At 40.9% G+C, this 21,653-nt stretch overlaps 1 protein-coding gene across 3 annotated transcripts in view; it reads left to right on the top strand.

Moving 5' to 3' along the window:
- STK11IP (serine/threonine kinase 11 interacting protein) overlaps positions 1 to 21,653 on the top strand; it is a 338,389-nt gene that overhangs the window by 4,713 nt on the left and 312,023 nt on the right. The window contains exon 1 of one of the 3 annotated variants that reach the window (XM_053698221.1): positions 1,735 to 1,832. The exons of the other annotated variants lie outside the window; for them this stretch is intronic. The gene's annotated coding sequence lies outside the window, so the exon portion shown is untranslated. Of the gene's footprint in view, positions 1 to 1,734; positions 1,833 to 21,653 lie in introns of those variants that run through there. 3 annotated transcript variants of the gene reach the window in all.

The following is a 21,653-nucleotide window of genomic DNA, read 5'->3' as shown; positions in this document are numbered from 1 at the left end:
CTTATAAATGACTATAACACCCTTATTTAGAACTACAAAATCTTAATGTTCATGTTTCTCAATGTCCAATACACTCTGGGAGCATAAAAATACAAACCACATGTGTGTATGTATATATATGTGTGTGTGTGTGTGTATATATATATATATATATATATATATATATATATATCTATCCACATTTCAAACAGTATTTAAAAGAACCATATTTATTTATTGGTTAGACGTTTCTGATCATTTTTAGAGAGACTATCAGAGAGTGAATTAATTAAAGGTTGACTTATGGAAGGTTTAATATTGGTATTGCTCAAAACTAGGCAAAAAAACAAAGGACATGTAGACACTGCGGGTCACACCTGGAATGAAGTGTGATCGGTGCCTCACCCAGCAGTAGCCAAACCTCTTCCTGCCATGTCTAGCTGTGTCACACTGGACCTCCAGCCGGTTAATACCTGTAACACGTTAGTGAAACAGACACACCGTGCCAGAAATACAAGGTCCGGGAGGGTCACAATAATCCATGAGGGCATCGGTCAGTCTCACACTTTATGGGGACTGCAGCCCTACTATGCCGATCCTGGGGGCCACAGCCTATCATACTCGTTAACCGGCCACAAACGGTCGTCTGGGCATAGCCAAGGTATGGATCCCCTTTTTTAGCCATCTATTCTACACTACAAAGGTTTAATAAGTACCGGCCGGACCGATAGCCATAATACAAATGTGTGCCCCTAACACACGAGGAAACCCAACAGTGATCTTCCTTTATGGCTCCTCAGGAGATCCAGCGTTATTTGCACCCCAGACGATTCCGCAACCCCCGGTTTCAACAATTCTTGATGTCCGGCTATCCCAGAGCCCCGCCACGTGGGGACGGAGAGCAGCAGATAACAAAGTGCGTGCGAGCGCAGGAAAAGGGGCGTTAGCTGGAGCCCGGTCACGCCTACCCTAGCGAGAACCCGCTTCTAAATAAGGAATATATCGTTAGCAATAATAATAAGTAACAAAAACTATGACCGCTTATAAATAAAGTATTTGTAATAAAGAAACTAACAAAACACAATACATTCAGGCTATATTATAGACCTAAATTATTATAGCTGCGATCATATATTCCAGATGCGCTGCCCTCAATGGCCCTGCACAGACTCTGGGAATGCCGATTTTTTTTTTTTTTATTAAAAGGCGGACTCTCACGGTTTTTAAATCGCGGCGGTTAATCGCGGTATATCTCCCAGCCCTACCGCATGGCTATTTGCTAAAAGGTGGAAACGTCACCTCACACCAAAATAGTGTTCTGCCATACCTGAGGAGCTTTAAACATATAAAGGAACTTTCAGCATGAAGTATTTTATACTTCATGACTGAAAGTCCCCTTTATTTGTTCCAATGCTAAACTAATCACACACACAAATACATGAGAAAAAGCACTCTTCCCTTTACTACAGCTTGCCAGGGTAACAGGAGCATAAACGTTAAATACACCATGGAAGGTCCGCACTCACTGGAGTTTTCAAAATAGCTTATTCAAATAGTGATAAAGGGGAGTGTCTTCCCCGAGTTGAAACGTCGCTACTTGAATAAACTATTTTGAAAAGTCCATTGAGTGCGGATCTTCCATGGTGTGTGTGTGTGTGTGTGTATGTATGTATATGTGTATATATACAGGATTTAGAAAATAAATATTTATTAAATGGACCATTTAATAAATATGAATTTATTTTCTAAATCCAGTGAGTGCAGTCCCTGCTTGGATCTTCTACAATAATTTGACTTAATTTGCACCCTGGAGGAAGACACTTTTGAACTGTGAGTGCAGATACACATAGGAGGTATGTATCTATATATGTGTATGTATGTACTGTATATGTGTATGTATGTGTGTGTGTGTGTGTATGTATATATATATATATATATATATATATATGACACACACACACCACAGTATATACTAGTACAGTTGATATGATTATATGTTTATCATTCTGCAGTGGTTTTTTATTATACATTTGTACTTCTTGCTAAGGCTCATTACATTATAGATATTAATGATCATGGTCAGGGATCATTAGTAGCAAGTATCGGATAATGAGCCCAACAGAATTACACAATTGATAAAGCTTCATTAGTTTTAATTTAAACGACTTTTAGCTCACATTTTTCAGGCAAAGAAAACAAATCAGGTTTACGTGCTGCTCTTTCTGATGACTGATGATTAATTTCGCTTTGCTTGATGCAGTTACCTACTCAAATCACCACCCCATTTCTTTATTCTCTCTTGCGCCAGAACCTGTTGAAATGTTTTTAACTAATGTTTATTAAACATCCTTCAGATCCTTTTCTTGATTCTACAAATCCCCATCTCCATAGAGGCAAGTGATTAATCACCTGCTTACAGGCAAGTCTGAAGTCCATTTCTCCCTGTTAATTCTACTCAGTCCATCAGGGCACACTACTAGATTTAAATACACATTTCTTTTGATGTATGTGTGTGTGTATACATTGTAGATATTTAGAATGTTGGGGGATTTACTGAGATCATTTTTTTTTTAAACTTTTTTTTTTTTTAAACTTTGTTTTTTTGTACACAAATGACTTTTGACTAAATCAATACTTTGAAAGCTTCTTACTTTTTTGTTTTCCTGAAACCTGTTCTATAACATTTGGGGATATATGAAATAGAGAAATAGGAAAACTAGTTAACTATAATTATGAAAATACTTGATTTTCTCCTGTTAAGTGTGATCAGTCCACGGGTCATCATTACTTCTGGGATATTACTCCTCCCCAACAGGAAGTGCAAGAGGATTCACCCAGCAGAGCTGCCATATAGCTCCTCCCCTCTACGTCACCTCCAGTCATTCTCTTGCACCCAACGAATAGATAGGATGTGTGAGAGGACTATGGTGATTATACTTAGTTTTATACCTTCAATCAAAAGTTTGTTATTTTATAATAGCACCGGAGTGTGTTATTCCTTCTCTGGTAGAATTTGAAGAAGAATCTACCTGAATTTTTACTATGATTTTAGCCGGAGTAGTTAAGATCATATTGCTGTTTCTCGGCCATCTGAGCAGAGGTAAACTTCAGATCAGGGGACAGCGGCAGATTAATCTGCAAAGAGGTATGTAGCAGCTTATTATTTTCTGACAATGGAATTGATGAGAAAATTCTGCCATACCGATATAATGTAAACTCAGCCTTAAATGCAGTAGCAGCAACTGGTATCAGGCTGTCATGTATGTATATTTTACACTTCAGTATTCTGGGGAATGGCACTTCACTGGAATTATACTGTGTGCATAAGACTTTAGCCTAATTTGCAGGGACTAGCAACAGGCTTTTTAATAACACTTAATTTATGTTAAACGTTTTTTGCTGGCATGTAAAATCGTTTCATTTTCTGAGGTACTGGGTGAATAAAATATTTTGGGCACTATTTTTTTCCACTTGGCAGTTGTTTTATTTAATTTATGACAGTTTACTGATCTCTCTCACTGTTGTGTGTGAGGGGGAGGGGCCTTTTTTGGCGCTTTTGCTACGCATCAAAAAATTCAGTCAGAAGCTCATTGTATTTCCTGCATGATCCGGTTCATCTCTACAGAACTCAGGGGTCTTCAAAACTTGTTTTGAGGGAGGTAATCACTCACAGCAGAGCTGTGAGATTGTAGTTGACTGTGATAAAAAACGTTTATTTATGTAACTTTTTTTCTGCTATCAGGGTTAGTTATCCTTTGCTAATGGGAACAAGCCTTTGCTAAAATTGTGTTTTTTACAAAGATTTGATGCTATAACCTTTCAGTTTATTAACTTTCAACTGTCATAACTCTTTCTGTGCTTCTTATAGGCACAGTACGTTTTCATATTATAGTAAATTACTTGAAAAGTATTTCCAAGTTGCTAGTTTATTTGCTAGTGTGTTAAACATGTCTGATTCAGAGGAAGACATCTGTGCTATATGTGCTAATGCCAAAGTGGAGCCCAATAGAAATTTATGTACTAACTGCATTGATGCTACTTTAAATAAAAGTCAATCTGTACAAATTGAACACATTTCACCAAACAACGAGGGGAGAGTTATGCCGACTAACTCGCCTCACGTGTCAGTACCTGCATCTCCCGCTCGGGAGGTGCGTGATATTGTGGCGCCGAGTACATCTGGGCGGCCATTACAAATCACATTACAGGATATGGCTACTGTTATGACTGAAGTTTTGGCTAAATTACCAGAACTAAGAGGTAAGCGTGATCACTCTGGGGTGAGAACAGAGTGCGCTGATAATGTTAGGGCCATGTCAGATACTGCGTCACAACTTGCAGAACATGAGGACGGAGAGCTTCATTCTGCGGCTGACGGTTCTGATCCAAACAGATTGGATTCAGATATTTCAAATTTTAAATTTAAGCTGGAAAACCTCCGTGTATTACTAGGGGAGGTGTTAGCGGCTCTGAATGATTGTAACACAGTTGCAATACCAGAGAAAATGTGTAGGTTGGATAAATATTTTGCGGTACCGTCGAGAACTGACGTTTTTCCTATACCTAAGAGACTTACTGAAATTGTTACTAAGGAGTGGGATAGACCCGGTGTGCCGTTCTCACCCCCTCCGATATTTAGAAAGATGTTTCCAATAGACACCACCACACGGGACTTATGGCAAACAGTCCCTAAGGTGGAGGGAGCAGTTTCTACTTTAGCTAAGCGTACCACTATCCCGGTGGAGGATAGCTGTGCCTTTTCAGATCCAATGGATAAAAAGTTAGAGGGTTACCTTAAGAAAATGTTTGTTCAACAAGGTTTTATATTGCAACCCCTTGCATGCATTGCGCCTGTCACGGCTGCAGCAGCATTTTGGTTTGAGTCTCTGGAAGAGACACTTGAATCAGCTCCATTAGATGAGATTACACACAAGCTTAAAGCTCTTAAGTTAGCTAACTCATTTATTTCAGATGCCGTAGTACATTTAACTAAGCTTACGGCTAAGAATTCCGGATTCGCCATTCAGGCGCGCAGAGCACTGTGGCTAAAATCCTGGTCAGCTGACGTTACTTCTAAGTCTAAATTACTTAATATACCTTTCAAAGGGCAGACCTTATTCGGGCCCGGATTGAAAGAAATTATCGCTGACATTACAGGAGGTAAAGGCCATGCCCTGCCTCAAGACAGAGCCAAACCTAAGGCTAGACAGTCTAATTTTCGTTCCTTTCGGAATTTCAAAGCAGGAGCAGCATCAACTTCCTCTGCTCCAAAACAAGAAGGATCTGTTGCTCGCTACAGACAAGGCTGGAGACCTAACCAGTCCTGGAACAAGGGCAAGCAGGCCAGGAAACCTGCTGCTGCCCCTAAAACAGCATGAATTGAGGGCCCCCGATCCGGGAACGGATCTAGTGGGGGGCAGACTTTCTCTCTTCGCCCAGGCTTGGGCAAGAGATGTCCAGGATCCCTGGGCGCTAGAGATAATATCTCAGGGATACCTTCTGGACTTCAAATACTCTCCCCCAAGAGAGAGATTTCATCTGTCAAGGTTGTCAACAAACCAAATAAAGAAAGAGGCGTTTCTGCGCTGCGTACAAGAGCTTTTATTAATGGGAGTAATCCATCCAGTTCCACGGTCGGAACAGGGACAAGGGTTTTACTCAAATCTGTTTGTGGTTCCCAAAAAAGAGGGAACTTTCAGGCCAATTCTGGATTTAAAGATCCTAAACAAATTCCTAAGAGTTCCATCGTTCAAAATGGAGACTATTCGGACAATTTTACCCATGATCCAAAAGGGTCAGTACATGACCACAGTGGATTTAAAAGATGCTTACCTTCACATACCGATCCACAAAGATCATTACCGGTATCTAAGGTTTGCCTTTCTAGACAGGCATTACCAGTTTGTAGCTCTTCCATTCGGATTGGCTACGGCTCCAAGAATCTTCACAAAGGTTCTGGGTGCTCTTCTGGCGGTACTAAGACCGCGAGGAATTTCGGTAGCTCCGTACCTAGACGACATTCTGATACAAGCTTCAAGCTTTCAAACTGCCAAGTCTCATACAGAGTTAGTACTGGCATTTCTAAGGTCGCATGGATGGAAGGTGAACGAAAAGAAGAGTTCTCTCTTTCCACTCACAAGAGTTCCCTTCCTGGGGACTCTTATAGATTCTGTAGAAATGAAAATTTACCTGACAGAAGACAGGTTAACAAAACTTCAAAGTGCATGCCGTGTCCTTCATTCCATTCAACACCCGTCAGTGGCTCAATGCATGGAGGTAATCGGCTTAATGGTAGCGGCAATGGACATAGTACCCTTTGCACGCCTACACCTCAGACCGCTGCAATTGTGCATGCTAAGTCAGTGGAATGGGGATTACTCAGACTTGTCCCCTTCTCTGAATCTGGATCAAGAGACCAGAAATTCTCTTCTATGGTGGCTTTCTCGGCCACATCTGTCCAGGGGGATGCCATTCAGCAGGCCAGACTGGACAATTGTAACAACAGATGCCAGCCTACTAGGTTGGGGCGCTGTCTGGAATTCTCTGAAGACTCAGGGACAATGGAATCAGGAGGAGAGTCTCCTACCAATAAACATTCTGGAATTGAGAGCAGTTCTCAATGCCCTTCTGGCTTGGCCCCAGTTGACAACTCGGGGGTTCATCAGGTTTCAGTCGGACAACATCACGACTGTAGCCTACATCAACCATCAGGGAGGGACAAGAAGCTCCCTAGCAATGATGGAAGTATCAAAGATAATTCGCTGGGCAGAGTCTCACTCTTGCCACCTGTCAGCAATCCACATCCCGGGAGTGGAGAACTGGGAGGCGAATTTTTTAAGTCGTCAGACTTTTCATCCGGGGGAGTGGGAACTTCATCCGGAGGTCTTTGCCCAAATACTTCGACATTGGGGCAAACCAGAGATAGATCTCATGGCGTCTCGACAGAACGCCAAGCTTCCTCGTTACGGGTCCAGATCCAGGGATCCGGGAGCGGTCCTGATAGATGCCTTGACAGCACCTTGGACCTTCAGGATGGCTTATGTGTTTCCACCCTTCCCGATGCTTCCTCGATTGATTGCCAGAATCAAACAGGAGAGAGCATCAGTGATTCTAATAGCGCCTGCATGGCCACGCAGGACTTGGTATGCAGATCTGGTGGACATGTCATCCTGTCCACCTTGGTCTCTACCTCTGAAACAGGATCTTCTGATACAGGGTCCTTTCAAACATCAAAATCTAACTTCTCTGAAGCTGACTGCTTGGAAATTGAACGCTTGATTTTATCAAAACGTGGTTTTTCTGAGTCAGTTATTGATACCTTAATACAGGCTAGGAAGCCTGTTACCAGAAAGATTTACCATAAAATATGGCGTAAATACCTATATTGGTGCGAATCCAAAGGTTACTCCTGGAGTAAGGTTAGGATTCCTAGGATATTGTCTTTTCTACAAGAAGGTTTAGAAAAGGGTTTATCCGCTAGTTCCTTAAAGGGACAGATCTCAGCTCTGTCCATTCTGTTGCACAAACGTCTGTCAGAAGTTCCAGACGTTCAGGCTTTTTGTCAGGCTTTGGCCAGGATTAAGCCTGTGTTTAAAACTGTTGCTCCGCCATGGAGTTTAAACCTTGTTCTTAATGTTTTACAGGGCGTTCCGTTTGAACCCCTTCATTCCATTGATATAAAGTTGTTATCTTGGAAAGTTCTATTTTTAATGGCTATTTCCTCGGCTCGAAGAGTCTCTGAGTTATCAGCCTTACATTGTGATTCTCCTTATTTGATTTTTCACTCGGATAAGGTAGTTCTGCGTACTAAACCTGGGTTCTTACCTAAGGTAGTCACTAACAGGAATATCAATCAAGAGATTGTTGTTCCATCCTTGTGTCCAAATCCTTCTTCAAGAAAGGAACGACTTCTGCACAATCTGGATGTAGTTTGTGCCCTAAAATTTTATTTACAGGCAACTAAAGATTTTCGACAATCGTCTTCCCTGTTTGTCGTTTACTCTGGTCAGAGGAGAGGTCAAAAAGCTTCTGCTACCTCTCTCTCTTTTTGGCTTTGTAGCATAATACGTTTAGCTTATGAGACTGCTGGACAGCAGCCTCCTGAAAGAATTACAGCTCTTTCCACTAGAGCTGTGGCTTCCACTTGGGCCTTTAAGAATGAGGCCTCTGTTGAACAGATTTGCAAGGCTGCAACTTGGTCTTCGCTTCATACTTTTTACAAATTTGACACTTTTGCTTCTTCGTAGGCTATTTTTGGGAGAAAGGTTCTTCAGGCAGTGGTTCCTTCTGTATAAAGATCCTGCCTGTCCCTCCCGTCATCCGTGTACTTTTGCTTTGGTATTGGTATCCCAGAAGTAATGATGACCCGTGGACTGATCACACTTAACAGGAGAAAACATAATTTATGCTTACCTGATAAATTCCTTTCTCCTGTAGTGTGATCAGTCCACGGCCCGCCCTGTTTTTTACGGCAGGTAAATATTTTTTAAATTATACTCCAGTCACCACTACACCCTTTGGCTTCTCCTTTCTCGTTGGTCCTTGGTCGAATGACTGGAGGTGACGTAGAGGGGAGGAGCTATATGGCAGCTCTGCTGGGTGAATCCTCTTGCACTTCCTGTTGGGGAGGAGTAATATCCCAGAAGTAATGATGACCCGTGGACTGATCACACTACAGGAGAAAGGAATTTATCAGGTAAGCATAAATTATGTTTTTTTTCTTTTAATGAAAACATTTTATTGAATTTTGTTACATTTTTACATCAAGATGTAACAAAGGAAAAGAAAGGGGAAAAAAAAGAAAACAAAAAACATAAGATAACATTCAGTAGATAACAAAGCAGACTGTGCATCTGTTGGTAGTTGAGGTTACTGAACAGTTATCAACTGGACAATGCTAACATTAGTGTAGTATCCTAGACCAGTGATTTTTAACTTTTTTTTTGCCGTGGCACACTTTTTTACATTAAAAAATCCTGTGGCACACCACCATCCCAAAATTAAAAAAAAATCACACATTGTAGCCTAATACAGCATATATATATATATACACATACACACAAACACACACATACTGTATGTATTGTGCTGTTATGCCATGCCTCCTACAAACTACCCCTGCACTAGAAGTAAAAAACAAGCAAAGTTTAAAAAATATGTCACACTGTTGTCAGTCTGCCGTGGCACACCTGAGGATCTCTCACGGCACACTGGTTGAAAAACACTGTCCTAGACCAGTGATTTGCAACCTTTTTCTTGCCATGGCACACTTTTTTACATTAAAAAAATCCTGCGGCACACCACCATCCCAAAATTTTACAAAATCACACATTGTAGCCTAATACAGGATATATATATATACAGAGGCGTAACTAGAAACCACAGGGCCCAGGTGCAAGAATCTAAGAAGGGCCCCCCACCACCCCTCCCCCCTCCAAAAAAGGTGAATTTAATACATATATAATTTTTTATTTTACATTTAACACAGAAAAAAATGTGAATCAGATTACATGTCTGCAAAAGGAGGTACCCTGTGCCCACAGTCTGCGAAATGGTCTGACCCCCTATTTACTATATATATATATATATATATATATATATATATATATATATATATATATATATATATATATATATATATATAGTGACACTATTTAACCCCCCAGTACTGTATATAGTAAGTTAGTGAAACAGTCTGTAATCTGCCAGTGAGATGGCTGGACTGACCCTACCCGCCCAGTACTTTATAAAGTGACCACAGTAGTCAGTGACATGGTCCACCCCCATACTGTATATAGTGGTACTGTATAGTGACACTGTTTACCCCCTGCCCCCCCATGCTGTAGTAACAAGGTCTGCAATTTGCTGGTTCCACATACATACACACACACCATACACACACACATAAACACCAATGGGTAAAACATAAACACTAACCCCTGTAGTCATGTCACACTCACATGATATCAGTGCAGGCAGTGGTAGGTTAACGTTTTTTATAAAAATAAAAAATAAATTATAAAAAAAAAAATAAAAAATTTTTAAGTTGGGCCCCCACCGTCAGGGGCCCAGTCACACCTGCGACCTCTGCACCCCCTGTAGTTTCGCCCCTGTGTATATATATATATATATATATATATATATATATATATATATATATATATATATATATACACACACACACTGTACTGTGCTGCCATGCCTCCTACAAACTATACATGACATATTGACATTCATTCACAAACAATCATAATGATTGTCTGTGAATGAATGTCAATGTCATGGTTGTAAATGATGCCTGATGAGCCTGTCACATACCTCCCAATATTTCAAAATTTGAAAGAGGGACACCCCCTCACTGTTGTCAGTCTGCCGTGGCACACCTGAGGATCTCTCACGGCACACTAGTGTGCCACGGCACACTGGTTGAAAAACACTGTCCTAGACAACAGCATGCCATATAATATGTACTATGAGTATTTTATTCTTGTTTATGTCTCACTAAACACTTGTGTACTGGAGAGTTCTTTCTGTCTAGTTCCTGTGTACATAACCCACGGTTCCCATATCCTCAGGAATTGATATTTAGTCGAGAGTATCAGCTGCAGCACTACTTATTTTATAAATATGGTCAATTTTTCGCTCAATAATTTTAAAACTAGGGGGCTCCGTTTTCCAATATTTGGCAATGCAGATTCTCGTTGCCGCGCATATTGAGTCTATGAGCTTGTTATATTGGGGGGGGGGGGGTTCCTTCTATTGGGAAGTGTAGTAGTGCATGTTCTGGATCTATAGTGATTTCCATTTCCAGGATTTTCCTTATAAATTTAATTGTTTCTTCCCAGATATGGTGTATCTTATTGCAATGCCACAAAGTGTGTATGTATGTGCCTTCTTCACCACAATTTCTTTAGCAAATATTGTGTGGCTATTCCAGATGTGTGTATCCTAGATGGGTGCTGGTACCAACGAAAAGCAGTTTTTATGTAATTCTCTTGGATGTTGGTATTACAGGTGAATTTGGGGTCCCGTTTTAAGTTTTCAATCCATTCTTGTAGAGTCCAGATTTCCCCTAATTCTGTTTCCCTCTTACACATTTGTAATGTTTTCTTGTCAACCTGTACTAGATTAAATGTTGGGTATAGTAACCCTATTAGTCCTTTTCTCCTAGTCTTTGTAAGGAGTGATTCTAAAGGCGTTGTGTTGGTAATTACAGCAAGTTTAGATCCTAGTACTTCCGTTACTCTGGATCTAAGTTGTAGGTAGTGATACCAGGTGTGTAACTCTGTAGGATCTAAATCGTTATACTGTTGTATGGTCATACATTTTCCATTTATAAGAGTATCGTCAATTCTGTAGAGACACTTATTAATCCATTTCTCCTCAACTACTTTATCTATAGAGGATTGGTGGGCTATTAATGGTTTGATTATGGACCTGGGATCGAGTAATGAATATTTAGTCGTGGTCTTTTCCCAAAACAAAATTGTGTGAGAAATAGCTATATATTCTTTTTCTTGGGGGGGGGGGTCTCTCTCATTTGGGTGTCCACAGAAGTTGAAATATATTCTTGAGGTTTATAATTCTAGCTTCAAGGTGAACCCATTGAATATTGCTTGTTTTGTCATACCAAAGAGTCGTCTGGGCCATCCCAGCTTTATAATATGATGTTAAATTTGGTAGTCCTAAACCGCCTCCATTTCTATGCCTAGTTGTGTTTGCTTATTCTAGCTCTTTTTGTTGTGCCATACAAAATGGAGTGTATCTTTCTGTAATTTATTTAAGTCTTGTAGGGGAAGTGATATGGGAAGAGACCTGAAAAGGTACAAGAGTTTTGGGATAATAGACAATTTAATTACCACTTTTCTTCCTATAAATGAGATCTTATATTTATCCCATTTATCCATCGCCCCATGGCAGAACACAGTGCGATCTGCGATCTTATCTCAGAAACTGCAGCATGCCCGCAGAAAGAATAGGCAGGTCCGTTGTGCAGAGAATTTTCCTCAACTCCAATTTATTCAGCCATTTTTTTATTTTCCGATTGGCCATTCTCTTGAGCAGTGTATACCTAGCGACAACTGACACGTACTTAAAACATTTTTTGTGCAGTGCAATTATTGGCTGCTGCTGAAATTGATTGATGCGCTATTTTTGTGACTTTGAACCGCCAGAACGGGGGAGGAGTTGCTTTCACACTAGCTCTGTCTGTGATCTGAGGTGAGAAAGTGTACTGCAAGCTTTTTATCACTGCCTGTGCTGTTTAAAACTCATTGAGTCCCTTCCATGGATTGCTGTTGTCTTATTGTGTGCAGGAGGAGGTGGTGGTGAGCAGTGCACTAATTAGTATGTCAGTTAGTTATTGTCGTTGCCCTTCCATTCCTTTAAAGGGATACTAAACCCAATTTTTTTTATTTCATGATTCAGATAGAGCATGAGATTTTAAGCACCTTTCTAATTTACTCCTATTATAAATTTCTTTGTTCTCATGCTATCTTGATTTGAAAAAGCAGTACTGTAAGCTTTAGAGCCAGACCATTTTTTGTTCAGCACATGGGTAGCACTTGCTGATTTGTGGCTAAATGTAGCAAACCAATCGGCAACTCTACCAAGGAGATGAACTAAAAAATGGGCTGGCACCTAACCTTTTATTATTGCTTTTTCAAATCAAGATAACATGAGAACAAAGAAAAATTGATAATAGGAGTAAATTAGAAAGTTGCTTAAAATTGCATGCTCTATCTGAATCATGAAAGAAAAAATGAGGGGTTAGTATCCCTTTAACGATGCTGCATCGATGCAGGGAAAAGCAGAATGGATTAATGTCCTGCAAGTGGGAGAGGTGTGAGTTATAGCCCCACTTCTGAAAGTTGTTTCTGCCCACTATCTCCCTTGCCGTGTGCTTTTATCTCCCCAGCATGTCAGTGAAGTGTAGCGGGAGGAGGAGGGGGGGTGGATTGGGGTATGGTCTTTAACGCTGATTTCAGCAAGAGCATTGAGAGTTCTGTTTTGTTTAAAATTTATTTTCTGTGACCTCTGTGTCCCTCAGACAGGCAGCCGTTATTTTGTTCAACAGTTAACCCTTCCTACATAAAACATTTGATGCTGTAAGGCTCAGGAGTTTGATATAGAGCACCAACTGCAAAGCAAATATTTAGATGTGTTCTAATAATTTGTATTAAAAAAAAAAATAGTGACTGTTGCCCTGTATTTTCAGAGGAGTTTTGGTTTTAGTCATAGCTTTACTGATACTATTTTCATTAAATGGCAGAGACAAGCTGTAAATCAGTCCCTTCTAGTCTTGTATTCATGAATGTTAACCCCTGCATGGAAATCAGGATTTTTCCCAGTAAAATATATATTATATTCAATAGAGGAGTTTTCAATGCAGGGGTAAAAATATATGTATGTGTATGTATGTATATATTAGGGCTGCACGATTTTTCGTGGGTTCGGTTTTAAACCGCAATTAATTGCCGCGATTTAAAAACCGCAAGAGGTCGCGATTTTTTGCTAAAAAAAAACCCTCAGAAGTGGCTGTACTGCATTATTTGCATGTGATTTCTTACAAACCAGCTCCATCTAGTGGTTGTTTTTAGGACACATTTGTAAAATGTCTGTTTCACTTTCTGTTTGTGATCTCAACATCCGATCAAGCTATTGAAATCTAAAAGCAGAGCCCATGCAGGAGATGTGAAGAGGTACTTATATTTCCCCCTAGGGACCTCTGCAGTCTGAAACTTAGGGTATGTAATCATTATGGAACCATGCAGAAGACTGAAGAGGAGGGAAATCCACTTACTTATATTTTCCCCTAGGAAAGTCTGCAGTCTGAAACTTAGGGTATATAATCATTATGGAACCTCCCACACAATCTCCTGCTCTCTGAGAAATGGCTCAAATACATAGCAGATGCAGTTAACCTTACGGCTGCCAAAAAGGCTAAAACTGCATTCCCCTCTGCTGCTGGGTTAACTTAACTGCATCTACAATGTATTTGATATCAGTAAGGCACAGCATTTCTGAAAGGAGCAGCCCCCCACCCCTACTGCTATATGCCTGTTTTGGATTCCTGCACAAAAAAATAAATAAATAAATATCTATCTATCTATCTATCTATCTATCTATCTATATATATATATATATATATATATATATATATATATATATATACACACACACACACACGCGTATGTGTAACTGTGTATGTGATTGTATATTATATATATGTGTGTGTGTATATATATTATTTATTTGTGTGTGTATGTGGCTTACACTGCCTCATATGTTAATCATACCACTGTCCCCAGTTAGAATGACTGTCCAAGAAAACTTGACAATGTTGTGTGTCATAAGACCTAATAACTGGCTAGTGGATACTATTTAATCACATCACAGGCAGCAAATTTTATTTTAACTATTTTTTGTTTTGTATTTTTATGCTCCAAGAGTGTATTGGGCATTGAGAAACATGTACATTAAGATTCTGTAGTGTTAAATAAACTTTTTAATGCAAAATGAAGATGTTATAGTCATTTATTAGAAAATAGCAATTAAATCGCAATCTCGTTTTTTTTTCCAAAAAAATCACGATTTTTTTTTGCCCATATCGCCCAACCCTAATATATATATTTCTCAACAGGCAGAACCTGATGTTGTGACATTTAAATTAGAGCATCTCCGCGCACTGCTTAAGGAGGTGTTATCTACTCTGGATGATAGTGACAACCTGGTCATTCCAGAAAAATTATGCAAGATGGACAAGTTCCTAGAGGTTCAGGTGCACCCCGACGCTTTTCCTATACCCAAGCGGGTGGCGGATATAGTGAATAAGGAGTGGGAGAAGCCCGGCATACCTTTTGTCCCCCCTCCCATATTTAAGAAATTATTTCCTATGGTCGACCCCAGAAAGGACTTATGGCAGACAGTCCCTAAGGTCGAGGGGGCAGTTTCTACTCTAAACAAGCGCACTACTATTCCTATCGAGGATAATTGTGCTTTCAAAGATCCTATGGATAAAAAAATTGGAGGGTTTGCTTAAAAAGATTTTTGTACAGCAAGGTTACCTCCTGCAACCCATTTCGTGCATTGTTCCTGTCACTACAGCAGCGTGGTTCTGGTTCGAGGAACTAGAGAAGTCGCTCGGTAGAGAGACTCCGTATGAGGAGGTTATGGACAGAGTTCACGCACTCAAGTTGGCTAATTCTTTTATTTTAGATGCCGCTTTGCAATTAGCTAGATTAGCAGCGAAAAAATTCAGGGTTTGCAATTGTGGCGCGCAGAGCGCTTTGGCTAAAGTCTTGGTCAGCGGATGTATCTAATCTAACCTAAAATCGGGACTGTTCTATGAAAATTGGGACAGTTTCGGTGGGGTATGCTTTGTATTTTCTCCATTGTAAACTGACAGTTTAAGAAAGTGTGTGTGTGTGGGGGGGGGACAGGCCAGTTCCCTTGACTGAACAGGTGAGTTCCCAGGGTATATCTGAAGCTCTCTCACAAGTCTTGTGAAATTTTCTAAGCATTTTAAACAAGCTGGTGTCACTGATTTGTTTTGTTAGCTGTATGCGGGTGATATTTGCTAAAAATTCACAATACACTTATTTTAACTAACATAAATGTAATATATATTAAATATAGACAAAGGCAAGTTAAATTATAGTGAAAACGTTTCAGTTTAATTTGGAATTGATGCAAACGCAGCCTTTATATAAGCCGCAAGGATTCTCCAGTTACCTTCTCTCTCCCATTTGAAATGTTGTATCCCAGAGAGCTTCATTGCTTTCTATGGATGGCATCTCCACTTTCTCCAACATTGGTGTGTCCGGTCCACGGCGTCATCCTTACTTGTGGGAATATCTCTTCCCCAACAGGAAATGGCAAAGAGTCCCAGCAAAGCTGGCCATATAGTCCCTCCTAGGCTCCGCCCACCCCAGTCATTCTCTTTGCCGTTGCACAGGCAACATCTCCACGGAGATGGTTAAGAGTATGTGGTGTTTAAATGTAGTTTTTTTTTTATTCTACTATCAAGAGTTTGTTTTTTTAAAATAGTGCTGGTATGTACTATTTACTCTGAAACAGAAAAGGATGAAGATTTCTGTTTGTGAGAGGAAGATGATTTTAGCAGACAGTAACTAAAATCGATTGCTGTTTCCACATAGGACTGTTGAGATGAAGTAACTTCAGTTGGGGGAAACAGTTAGCAGACTTTTCTGCTTAAGGTATGACTAGCCATATTTCTAACAAGACTGTGTAATGCTGGAAGGCTGTCATTTCCCCTCATGGGGACCGGTAAGCCATTTTATTAGTTTCAAACAGAATAAAGGGCTTAATATGGGCTATAAAACTGGTAGACACTTTTATGGGCTAAATCGATTGCTTTATTTGGACATTTTATACATATTTATGCTGATAATTCACACTTATAAACTTGGGGAACGTTTTTTAACGTCAGGCACTATGTTAGACACCTTTTCCACTCGGGGAGGGCCTTCCCAGTTGTAGACTGAGCCTCATTTTCACGCCATTACTGCGCAGTTGTTTTGAGAGCAAGACATGCAGATGCATGTGTGAGGACCTGAAAGTAGTTGGAAAAGTTTCTAGAAGGCGTCATTTGGTATCGTATTCCCCTCTGGGCTTGGTTAGGTCACAGCAAAGGCTGTAGCTGGGACTGTATAGGGGTTAAATTTGTAAACGGCTCCGGTTCCGTTATTTTAAGGGTTAAAGCTCTGAAAATTGGTATGCAATACTGTTAATGCTTTAACAGTATTTTTGGTAAATTTTGAACAATTCCTTCATACTTTTTCACATATTCAGTAATAAAGTGTGCTCTGTTTAAAATTTAAAGAGACAGTAACGGTTTTGTTTTAAAACGGTTTTTGTGCTTTATTGACAAGTTTAAGCCTGTTTAACATGTCTGTGCCTTCGGATAAGCTATGTTCTATATGTATGAAAGCCAATGTGTCTCCCCATTCAAAATTGTGTGATAATTGTGCCATAGCGTCCAAACAAAGTAAGGACAGTACTGCCACAGATAATGAAATTGCCCAAGATGATTCCTCAGATGAGGGGAGTAGACCTGATACTACATCATCTCCTACTGTGTCTACACCAGTTTTGCCCACGCAGGAGGCCCCTAGTACATCTAGCGCGCCAATGCTTATTACCATGCAACAATTGACGGCTGTAATGGATAACTCCATAGCAAATATTTTATCCAAAATGCCTGCATATCAGAGAAAGCGCGATTGCTCTGTCTTAAACACTGAAGAGCAGGAGGGCGCTGATGATAATTGTTCTGTCATACCCTCACACCAATCTGAAGTGGCCATGAGGGAGGTTTTGTCAGATGGGGAAATTTCAGATTCAGGAAAAATTTCTCAACAAGCTGAACCTGATGTTGTGACATTTAAATTTAAATTAGAACATCTCCGCGCACTACTTAAGGAGGTGTTATCTACTCTGGATGATTGTGACAACTTGGTCATTCCAGAGAAATTATGCAAGATGGACAAGTTTCTAGAGGTTCCGGTGCACCCCAACGCTTTTCCTATACCCAAGCGGGTGGCGGACATAGTGAATAAGGAGTGGGAGAAGCCCGGCATACCTTTTGTCCCCCCCCCCTATATTTAAGAAATTATTTCCTATGGTCGACCCCAGAAAGGACTTATGGCAGACAGTTCCTAAGGTCGAGGGGGCAGTTTCTACTCTAAACAAGCGAACTACTATTCCTATCGAGGATAGTTGTGCTTTCAAAGATCCTATGGATAAAAAATTGGAAGGTTTGCTTAAAAAGATTTTTGTACAGCAAGGTTACCTTCTACAACCCATTTCGTGCATTGTTCCTGTCACTACAGCAGCGTGGTTCTGGTTCGAGGAACTAGAAAAGTCGCTCAGTAGAGAGACTCCATATGAGGAGGTTATGGACAGAGTTCACGCACTTAAGTTGGCTAACTCTCTTTTATTTTAGATGCCGCTTTGCAATTAGCTAGATTAGCGGCAAAAAATTCAGGGTTTGCAATTGTGGCGCGCAGAGCGCTTTGGCTAAAGTCTTGGTCAGCGGATGTATCATCCAAGACAAAATTGCTTAACATCCCTTTCAAAGGTAAAACTCTCTTTGGGCCAGAATTGAAAGAGATTATCTCAGACATCACTGGGGGAAAGGGCCACGCCCTTCCACAAGATAGGCCTTTCAAGGCCAAGAATAAGTCTAATTTTCGTTCCTTTCGCAATTTCAGGAACGGACCGGCCTCTAATTCTGCATCCTCTAAGCAAGAGGGTAATGCCTCACAGCCCAAACCAGCCTGGAAACCTATGCAAGGCTGGAACAAGGGTAAGCAGGCCAAGAAGCCTGCTGCTGCTAACAAAACAGCATGAAGGAGTAGCCCCCGATCCGGGACCGGATCTAGTGGGGGGCAGACTCTCTCTCTTTGCTCAGGCTTGGGCAAGAGATGTTCAGGATCCCTGGGCACTAGAAATAGTTTTCTCCAACATAGGTGTGTCCGGTCCACGGCGTCATCCTTACTTGTGGGATATTCTCTTCCCCAACAGGAAATGGCAAAGAGCCCAGCAAAGCTGGTCACATGATCCCTCCTAGGCTCCGCCTTCCCCAGTCATTCTCTTTGCCGTTGCACAGGCAACATCTCCACGGAGATGGCTCAGAGTTTTTTGGTGTTTAAATGTAGTTTTTATTCTTCAATCAAGAGTTTGTTATTTTAAAATAGTGCTGGTATGTACTATTTACTCTGAAACAGAAAGGAGATGAAGATTTCTGTTTGTAAGAGGAAAATGATTTTAGCAACCGTTACTAAAATCGATGGCTGTTTCCACACAGGACTGTTGAGAGGAATTAACTTCAGTTGGGGGAAACAGTGAGCAGACTTTGGCTGCTTGAGGTATGACACATTTCTAACAAGACTTGGTAATGCTGGAAGCTGTCATTTTCCCTATGGGATCCGGTAAGCCATTTTCTTAATTTTCAATATAAGAATAAAGGGCCTCACAAGGGCTTTAAAGACTGGTAGACATTTTTCTGGGCCAAAACGATTACTTTATAAGCATATTTAATGGTTTATAACTTTGGAGAGTTATTTTAATCTTGGGAATTCTGTTAAAAAAACGGCAGGCACTGTATTGGACACCTTTTTCACTGGGGGCCTTTTCTAGTCATAGGCAGAGCCTCATTTTCGCGCCACTAATGCGCAGTTGTTTTTGAGAAGCAAGGCATGCAGATGCATGTGTGAGGAGCTCAGATCCACTGAAAAAGCTTATTGAAGGCGTCATTTGGTATCGTATTCCCCTCTGGGCTTGGTTGGGTCTCAGCAAAGCAGATACCAGGGACTGTATAGGGGTTAAATGTAAAAACGGCTCCGGTTCCGTTATTTTAAGAGTTAAAGCTTTCAAATTTGGTGTGCAATACTTTTAAGGCTTTATGACACTGTGGTGAAATTTTGGTGAATTTTGAACAATTCCTTCATACTTTTGCGTATATTCAGTAAAAAAGTGTGTTCAGTTTAAAATTTAAAGAGACAGTAACGGTTTTATTTTAAAACGTTTTTTGTGCTTTGTTATCAAGTTTATGCCTATTAACATGTCTGAACTATCAGATAGACGATGTTCTGTATGTTCGGAAGCCAAGGTTCCTCTCCATTTAAATATATGTGATGAATGTGACAAACAAAGTAGGGACAATGATGCCACTGATAATGTTGCCCAAAATGATTCCTTAAGTGAGGGGAGTAAGCATGGTACTGCATCATCTCCTTCTATGTCTACACCAGTCTTGCCCACTCAGGAGGTCCCTAGTGCATCTAGTGCGCCAATCCTCCTTACTATGCAACAATTAACGGCTGTAATGGATAATTCTATTAAAAACATTTTAGCCAAAATGCCCACTTATCAGCGAAAGCGCGACTGCTCTGTTTTAGATACTGAAGAGCATGAGGACGCTGATGATAATGGTTCTGACATGCCCTTACACCAGTCTGAGGGGGCTAGGGAGGTTTTGTCTGAGGGAGAAATTTCAGATTCAGGAAAAAGTTCTCAACAAGCTGAACCTGACGTTATTACATTCAAATTTAAATTGGAACATCTCCGCGCTCTGCTTAAGGAGGTGTTATCTACTCTGGATGATTGTGACAATTTGGTCATTCCAGAGAAATTATGTAGATGGACAGGTTCCTAGAGGTCCCGGTGCCCCCCGAAGCTTTTCCTATACCCAAGCGGGTGGCGGACATTGTAAATAAAGAATGGGAAAGGCCCGGCATACCTTTTGTCCCTCCCCCTATATTTAAGAAATTATTTCCTATGGTCGACCCCAGGAAGGACTTATGGCAGACAGTCCCCAAGGTCGAGGGGGCGGTTTCTACTCTAAACAAACGCACCACTATCCCTATAGAAGATAGTTGTGCTTTCAAAGATCCTATGGATAAAAAATTAGAGGGTTTGCTTAAAAAGTTGTTTGTTCAGCAAGGTTACCTTCTACAACCAATTTCATGCATTGTTCCTGTCACTACAGCAGCGTGTTTCTGGTTCGAGGAACTAGAAAAGTCGCTCAATAAAGCATCTTCTTATGAGGAGGTTATGGACAGAGTTCAAGCACTTAAGTTGGCTAACTCTTTTACCTTAGACGCCACTTTGCAATTAGCTAGATTAGCGGCGAAAAATTCAGGTTTTGCTATTGTGGCGCGCAGAGCGCTTTGGCTGAAGTCTTGGTCATCGGATGTGTCCTCCAAGAACAGATTGCTTAACATCCCTTTCAAGGGGAAAACGCTGTTTGGCCCTGACTTGAAAGAGATTATTTCAGACATCACTGGGGGAAAGGGCCACGCCCTTCCTCAGGATAGGTCTTTTAAGGCTAAAAATAAAACAAATTTTCGTCCCTTTCGCAGAAACGGACCAGCCTCAAATTCTACATCCTCTAAGCAAGAGGGTAATTCTTCTCAAACCAAGCCAGCCTGGAGACCGATGCAAGGCTGGAACAAAGGTAAGCAGGCCAAGAAGCCCGCTACCGCTACCAAGACAGCATGAGATGCTGGCCCCCGATCCGGGACCGGATCTGGTGGGGGGCAGACTCTCTCTCTTCGCTCAGGCTTGGGCAAGAGATGTTCAGGATCCTTGGGCGCTAGAAATAGTTTCTCAAGGTTATCTCCTGGAATTCAAGGAACTACCCCCAAGGGGAAGGTTCCACAGGTCTCAATTGTCTTCAGACCAAATAAAAAGACAGGCATTCTTACATTGTGTAGAAGACCTGTTAAAGATGGGAGTGATTCATCCTGTTCCATTAGGAGAACAAGGGATGGGGTTTTACTCCAATCTGTTCATAGTTCCCAAAAAAGAGGGAACATTCAGGCCAATTTTGGATCTCCAGATCCTAAACAAATTTCTCAAGGTTCCATCGTTCAAAATGGAAACCATTCGGACAATTCTTCCTACCATCCAGGAAGGTCAATTCATGACCACGGTGGATTTAAAGGATGCGTATCTACATATTCCTATCCACAAGGAACATCATCGGTTCCTAAGATTCGCCTTTCTGGACAAGCATTACCAGTTTGTGGCACTTCCATTCGGATTAGCCACAGCTCCAAGAATTTTCACAAAGGTACTAGGGTCCCTTCTAGCGGTGCTAAGGCCAAGGGGCATTGCAGTAGTACCTTACTTGGACGACATACTGATTC

The sequence above is a fragment of the Bombina bombina genome, chromosome 1, assembly GCF_027579735.1.
Source record: "Bombina bombina isolate aBomBom1 chromosome 1, aBomBom1.pri, whole genome shotgun sequence".
NCBI lineage: Eukaryota > Metazoa > Chordata > Amphibia > Anura > Bombinatoridae > Bombina > Bombina bombina.
Note: the sequence above shows the minus strand (reverse complement) of the source record. Positions and strands in the feature narration are given on the sequence as shown.